Raw genomic sequence first — 7500 nt, 5'->3', positions numbered from 1 at the left:
TCCTCGTGTTTACCGTGCGTTAAAGTTGCGCGTCCGTGGCTCTCGCAGCTCTTGCGCGCCCGGTCGCAGAGAGGAGTACGCAACCTCGACCGCACTTTCCCTGCAGGCTTCCTTCCGACTCGAAGTCCTGCGGCGGTCTCAACGAGGTGCCACATCCTCAATGCAGTCGGTCGCCCCCGTTTCGGTTGGGCTCTGGCACGACGGTCGCCACCGTCTCGCCCTTGAGTGGCCGCTGTTGGCGCTCGCTGTGAGGTGTTCAGCGTGCTGTCCGTGTTGCCGACGCGGTCAAAACGAGTCGACGGCTCACGTTCCCTTGTGCGCCGAAGGCTCTCTTGATATGTGATCCGACCCTCAGACAGACGAAGCCAAGGGAAGACCCAAGGCCGCAATGTGCGTTCAAAGAATCAGTGCTCAGTGTGTCCTGCAATTCACACCAAGTCTCGCAGCTGGCTGCGTTCTTCATCGACCCGAGAACCGAGTGATCCACCGCTTAGAGTCGTGAAAAAGTGTTTGTTCAATTCCGTACAGTCAAAACCAAACGTTTCTGGCACTCGGCCAAACAGTGGCCAAGAAGGGCGCTTTTCAGCGCACGCTTGGACTCCAAAACTCTGCCGCGCCTTTTTCGGCTGCCGCAAATCGAGCAAACGGTGTGTTTCGGACGGCGTTTCGCTTCCGCTACTTGCGAGTGCTTTCGTGGTCCACCCCTCTATAAATACTCGGGAGGCGTCGAAGCCGGTTCTCCAAGCCGGACCCGTAGGTATCGTTGTGTGCTCGCTCTCATTGGCCCGCCTAACCAGAAAATGCCTGCGGTACACCCATTTGGATAAGAGTGCACGCAGATGCGGGCCTCGACGGCTACACATTTCCTCGGGCGGCCGCCTCCCGGCCTCCGTGGAGCGCGGGATGCACGGTCCCATCGACAAGCCTCTCCCGTTTTTACCGTGGCGTCGCGGTTCACCACGGCGGGCGGGTCGGTCTCCTCCGCATAAAAAGGGGGACCCCCGCTTTTTGTTCCACGAAATCGCACAAGCTTTTTTCGCATCCACGGTTTGCCACCGCACACCAAAATGCCGATCCGGCTGCCTACTTTAGCCAACAGGTGGAGCCAGGCGCGCCGTACTTGCGCGGCACTTCCCACGTCCACCGAAGTCGGTGCCAAGGACCACTTTCGGCGCCGGAGCCGCGTACGAGCCTACTCGAGGCGGAAGAACGAAGCCAGCAAGGGCCTGGCCGCAAGTGCGTTCAATTGTCGGGACGTCCAAGTCCCTCGTTCTTCCGTGCTTCCTCTTTCGGCAAGTCGTTGCGGCACCTTCCCAAAGCGCGCAGACCCGCTAATCGCGACGAGCGCGACGTGGCCGTGCCGCCTTTCCCTCGGCAGCAAGCAAAACGCCTGGCAACGTCGACGCTCCCCTAACCGCGATCTCGCACCGTGTTTCGTGTGGCGAATTCAAAAGCCGGCCGGCGCTGCTGCAACCATTACGGTCGGTACGCATACGCCGCGGAGGGCGGGACGGTCATCGGAGCGTGCGGTTCCTCCATCGAGTACTGCGCACCTCGGCCGTCGCATCGCCGTGCCATGACCGGCCGCGCGTCAACGCGAACCGGTGCCAGCGAGATCCCTCGCCTGCAAGAACCGACCGGCAGCCTCCGTCACCCGAGGACGCGGAGGCGCTTGCCGCGGACGGCGGGACGGTATGCACTGGTGCACAGCGGACCCGTCACATCGCCAGTTCCTTGACCGACCGCCGACGCTTGTGCCGTTCCTCTCGTACTTGGCAGTCGCCGCGCGATTGTCGGGTCTCGTTCTTGCACGCTCGAACGGTCGGGAGGGCACTCGGCTGGCGTTTCGGGAACGCGCAGCCTCGCCTTCTACCGACGTAACCACGACTCGCCGTTCGCGCTCCGCCGCTCCTGTTTACAGTACTAGGCGGTCCCGCAGCGGTCGGGTCGCGCATTTCGAGCGCTTCGAGCCACGGTGCAGTGGCGGGTCGAAAGCCGACCTATGAGTGCGTTGCGCCGTTTGTACCCGCGTCCGCCACCTGGCCGACCGTCCAAGGTCGCGGTGTTGGCGTCCGCTGGGCGCAACAATTTGTCACGGGGTGCCGCTCCACATTCAGGCAGCCCCGTGGGGAAAAGCCGACCCCGCGTCCAAACGGGGTCAGCGGCAGAAAGTGTCGGGCGCAGACGCAGCTGAGGCGCTCACCCTTCACAATCCGTTAATGATCCTTCCGCAGGTTCACCTACGGAAACCTTGTTACGACTTTTACTTCCTCTAAATGATCAAGTTTGGTCATCTTTCCAACAGACCGGCGCAACCGAAAGGCCGCGCCGGACATCGGTCCGAAGACCTCACTAAATCATTCAATCGGTAGTAGCGACGGGCGGTGTGTACAAAGGGCAGGGACGTAATCAACGCGAGCTTATGACTCGCGCTTACTGGGAATTCCTCGTTCAAGGGGAACAATTGCAAGCCCCTATCCCAATCACGAAAGAAGTTCCACGGGTTACCCAGTCTTTTCAGACAGGGATAAAGACACGCTGCTTCCTTCAGTGTAGCGCGCGTGCGGCCCCGGACATCTAAGGGCATCACAGACCTGTTATTGCTCTGTTTCGTGCGGCTAGGAGCCGCTTGTCCCTCTAAGAAGGTTGTAAGGTGCTGGGAACCCCGCACCTATTTAATAGGCTAGAGTCTCGTTCGTTATCGGAATTAACCAGACAAATCGCTCCACCAACTAAGAACGGCCATGCACCACCATCCACCGAATCAAGAAAGAGCTCTCAATCTGTCAATCCTCCCAGTGTCCGGGCCGGGTAAGTTTTCCCGTGTTGAGTCAAATTAAGCCGCAGGCTCCACTCCTGGTGGTGCCCTTCCGTCAATTCCTTTAAGTTTCAGCTTTGCAACCATACTTCCCCCGGAACCCAAATACTTTGGTTTCCCGGAAGCTGCCCGCCGAGTCATTTGAGTAACTCAGGCGGATCGCTGGTTGGCATCGTTTATGGTCAGAACTAGGGCGGTATCTGATCGCCTTCGAACCTCTGACTTTCGTTCTTGATCAATGAAAACATTCTTGGCAAATGCTTTCGCAGTAGTTCGTCTTGCGACGGTCCAAGAATTTCACCTCTAGCGCCGCAATACGAATGCCCCCGTCCGTCCCTCTTAATCATTACCTCGTATTCCAAAAACCAACAGAACAGAAACGAGGTCTTGTTCTATTATTCCATGCAAGTTTATTCAGGCGACTCGCCTGCGTTGAGCACTCTAATTTTTTCAAAGTAAAAGCACCGGCCATCTCGAGGCACACAATGAAGTGCACCAAGAAAGAACCGGCATGATGTTCAGTCCGAGCCGTCGCATCGGGTAGATGCACTACTCGTCTGGAACTGAGATCCAACTACGAGCTTTTTAACCGCAGCAGCTTTAGTATACGCTATTGGAGCTGGAATTACCGCGGCTGCTGGCACCAGACTTGCCCTCCAATTGATCCTCGTTAAAGGATTTAGAGTGTACTCATTTCAATTACGGGGCCTCAAAAGAGTCCCGTATTGTTATTTTTCGTCACTACCTCCCCGTGCCGGGAGTGGGTAATTTGCGCGCCTGCTGCCTTCCTTGGATGTGGTAGCCGTTTCTCAGGCTCCCTCTCCGGAATCGAACCCTGATTCTCCGTTACCCGTAACAACCATGGTAAGCAAGTAACCTACCATCGAAAGTTGATAAGGCAGACACTTGAAAGAAACGTCGCCGGCTCGTGGCCATGCGATCAGCACAAAGTTATCCAGAGTCACCACACAATACGGGCCGAAACCCGATCGATCTTGGTCTAATAAAAGCACCCGTTACCCAAAGGGCTCCAGGCTCACTGCATGTATTAGCTCTAGAATTGCCACAGTTATCCAAGTAGGAAGAAACGATCTAAGGAACCATAACTGATTTAATGAGCCATTCGCGGTTTCGCCTTATTTCGGCATGTACTTAGACATGCATGGCTTAATCTTTGAGACAAGCATATGATTACTGGCAGGATCAACCAGGTAATCGTTCGACTGCGCGTCCGTCCTCGCCCTCGGCGGGCCGGACGCAGTCTGTGTGCGGCGGAGGCCACCTTCAGGCGCCCCAACACGCTTATTTTGCACTCCGAGATGACGGCGTTCGAGCTCGCTACGGCACAACCTTCCCGAAAGACGAGTGGGAGCCGTGCGGCAAGAAGCACGTTCATGCTCGCTCTTTTTCGTTGCATCGACTCGGTCGCGCCGTGCGGGTTGCCCAAGCCCGCTGCACTGTCGGTGGACCGGCCGGAACTAGCAACGGAGCCGAGACTGCAAAGCCGCCAGACGACGGGTCACGCCCGCGTCTTCGGCGCTTTCGCATCTGAATCGCCCGAGGACGACACGGAACACACCTCGATATCGTGGTAAAACGGCACCGTCCGACAACCAGCCCCTAACGCATCAAGCGGATGAGGCTGCAGACGACTGCCGTGGATTCCCCTGGAGCAGACCCGAGGACACGCTTGACGAGGCCGAAGCCCGCCGCATATCAGACACCCGGTCGCTTTCGCGTACGCCGCTCACGAGAACCCCCACATAATAGCAGCGATAAGTACCCAGACCTCCTTGGGCCCTAATACGAGCGTACTCGAGAAAATTTCACCGCGGGTGTGCCCCGAAACGTGTGGCATGTTGAGCGTGCCACAAGTCTACGTCGCTCTCAAACCCGCCGAGGTCGTAGAATTTGCGACCCTACTCACGAAATTCCCACCGAGGATACGGCCGCAAACGTACCGCACCTTGGGTAGGCCACGAGTTTGTGCAACACTACGCTGACGGCACAGCACCGAGGTCGTGCGCGCACGCACGGGAAAATTCCGCCGCGGTTTCTGCCGAAAACGTGAGGCACCACGACTCTCCGCAAGTTCGCGTCGACTGCGAAAGACCGAAGTCGTGAACGACGTGTCCGCTACTCGCCGCCGACACGCTGGACACCAAACGTACAACGACTCGACGGCGTCGTAGAGGCCCACGACGCGGTTTTCCTTAACGACGTCTCGGCGTGGCACCGACAGGTTAGAACGGCCGACCAACGTTCCCTGTCCGCCGTTCGGCTCAGTCGAAGGGCTCGGCGACTTCGGCAACGCTGCGAAGCCGCACGGTGACGCACGCCATGTCCCCATTTTTTTTTTTCTTTCTGCGTCTGCCGGGGTGCCCCTATAATAGCAGCGATAAGCACCCAGACCGCCGTGGGTCGCTCGCCCCGGCTGACGTGGTTTTTCGTACTCCTGCGGCGGTCGCCGTCAAGCACGTCCAAATACGCTACTTTCGTGGGCGCATTCACGCTCTTTCGCTTCGCCGGAGTGCCAGCACTCACTCTGCCAAAAACGGCGAACATCCGAGCGGCGGTTCCCACTTTTGCGTCGGCGTCGCAAACCCCGCCCCGGCAGACGAGGTTTGCCGTACTCGTGCGACGGTGGCCGGCGGGCACGTCGAAAGACGCCGATATCGTGCGCGAATTGGCGCACCTTGGCTTCACCGGAGTGCCGCCACTGACTCCTCCAAAAACGGCGAAGATCCGAGCGGCGCTTCCCACTTTCGCATCGGCGTCCCGAACTCCGCCCCGGCTGACGCGGTTTACCGTACTCGTGCGACGGTCGCCGGCGAGCACGTGGAAAGACGCCGATATCGTGCCCGAATCGGCTCCGTTCGGCTTCGCCGGAGTGCCAGCACTGGCTCGGCGAAAGACGACGAACATCCGAGCGACGGTTCTCACTATTGCGTACGCGTCGCAAACCCCGCCCCGGCAGACGCACTTTGCCGTACTCGTGCGACGGTCGCCGGCGAGCACGTAGAAAGACGCCGATATCGTGCCGGAATCGGCCCCGTTTGGCTTCGCCGGAGTGCCAGCACTCACTCGGCCACAAACGGCGAACATCCGAGCGGCGGTTCCCACTTAGCCGTCGGCGTCCCGAACTCCGCCCCGGCAGACGCGGTTGCCGAGCTCGTGCGACTAGCGACCGCGAAGCCGTCTCGCGACGCCGCTTTCGTGCGCGGCTCCCACTGCGACCTGGGTCACCCGAGGTCGACGAGCAAAAAAGAATGTCGAAAAAAATTTTTTTTTTTTTTTGCGTCTGCCGGGGTGCCCCTATAATAGCAGCGATAAGCACCCAGACCGCCATGGGTCGCTCGCCCCGGCTGACGTGGTTTTTCGTTTTCCTGCGGTGGTCGTCGTCAAGCACGTCCAAACACGCCACTTTCGTGGGCGCATTCGCGCTCTTTCGCTTCGCCGGAGTGCCAGCACTCACTCTGCCAAAAACGGCGAACATCCGAGCGGCGGTTCCCACTTTTGCGTCGGCGTCGCAAACCCCGCCCCGGCAGACGAGGTTTGCCGTACTCGTGCGACGGTGGCCGGCGGGCACGTCGAAAGACGCCGATATCGTGCGCGAATTGGCGCACCTTGGCTTCACCGGAGTGCCGCCACTGACTCCTCCAAAAACGGCGAAGATCCGAGCGGCGCTTCCCACTTTCGCATCGGCGTCCCGAACTCCGCCCCGGCTGACGCGGTTTACCGTACTCGTGCGACGGTCGCCGGCGAGCACGTGGAAAGACGCCGATATCGTGCCCGAATCGGCTCCGTTCGGCTTCGCCGGATTGCCAGCACTGGCTCGGCGAAAGACGACGAACATCCGAGCGACGGTTCTCACTATTGCGTACGCGTCGCAAACCCCGCCCCGGCAGACGCACTTTGCCGTACTCGTGCGACGGTCGCCGGCGAGCACGTAGAAAGACGCCGATATCGTGCCGGAATCGGCCCCGTTTGGCTTCGCCGGAGTGCCAGCACTCACTCGGCCACAAACGGCGAACATCCGAGCGGCGGTTCCCACTTAGCCGTCGGCGTCCCGAACTCCGCCCCGGCAGACGCGGTTGCCGAGCTCGTGCGACTAGCGACCGCGAAGCCGTCTCGCGACGCCGCTTTCGTGCGCGGCTCCCACTGCGACCTGGGTCACCCGAGGTCGACGAGCAAAAAAGAATGTCGAAAAAAATTTTTTTTTTTTTTTTGCGTCTGCCGGGGTGCCCCTATAATAGCAGCGATAAGCACCCAGACCGCCATGGGTCGCTCGCCCCGGCTGACGTGGTTTTTCGTTTTCCTGCGGTGGTCGTCGTCAAGCACGTCCAAACACGCCACTTTCGTGGGCGCATTCGCGCTCTTTCGCTTCGCCGGAGTGCCAGCACTCACTCTGCCAAAAACGGCGAACATCCTAGTGGCGGTTCCCACTTTTGCGTCGGCGTCGCCAACCCCGCCCCGGCATACGCGGTTTGCCGTACTCGTGCGGCGGTGGCCGGCGGGCACGTCGAAAGACACCGATATCGTGCGCGAGTCGATGCTTCTTGGTCTCGCAGGAGGGCCGCCACTCACTCCTGCAAAAACGGCGAAGATCCGAGCGGCGCTTCCCACTTTTTCGTCGGCGTCGCAAACCTCGCCCCGGCAGACGCGCTTTGCCGTACTCGTGC

General features: G+C 59.6%; 2 non-coding genes across 2 annotated transcripts; both read right to left on the bottom strand.

Annotated features, from left to right (window-relative positions):
* Positions 1–345: 345 nt before the first annotated feature.
* Positions 346–498, bottom strand: LOC142795662 (5.8S ribosomal RNA). Its single transcript, XR_012893205.1, has one exon. It is a non-coding gene; the product is annotated as a 5.8S ribosomal RNA (ribosomal RNA).
* A 1719-nt stretch (positions 499–2217) lies between these two features.
* On the bottom strand, positions 2218–4032 carry LOC142795666 (small subunit ribosomal RNA). The gene has a single exon (XR_012893207.1). It is a non-coding gene; the product is annotated as a small subunit ribosomal RNA (ribosomal RNA).
* Between the last annotated feature and the right edge of the window lie 3468 nt (positions 4033–7500).

This window comes from Rhipicephalus microplus, unplaced genomic scaffold (genome assembly GCF_043290135.1).
Source record: "Rhipicephalus microplus isolate Deutch F79 unplaced genomic scaffold, USDA_Rmic scaffold_796, whole genome shotgun sequence".
Classification (NCBI taxonomy): domain Eukaryota; kingdom Metazoa; phylum Arthropoda; class Arachnida; order Ixodida; family Ixodidae; genus Rhipicephalus; species Rhipicephalus microplus.
This window is presented reverse-complemented; position numbering and strand designations above follow the sequence as displayed.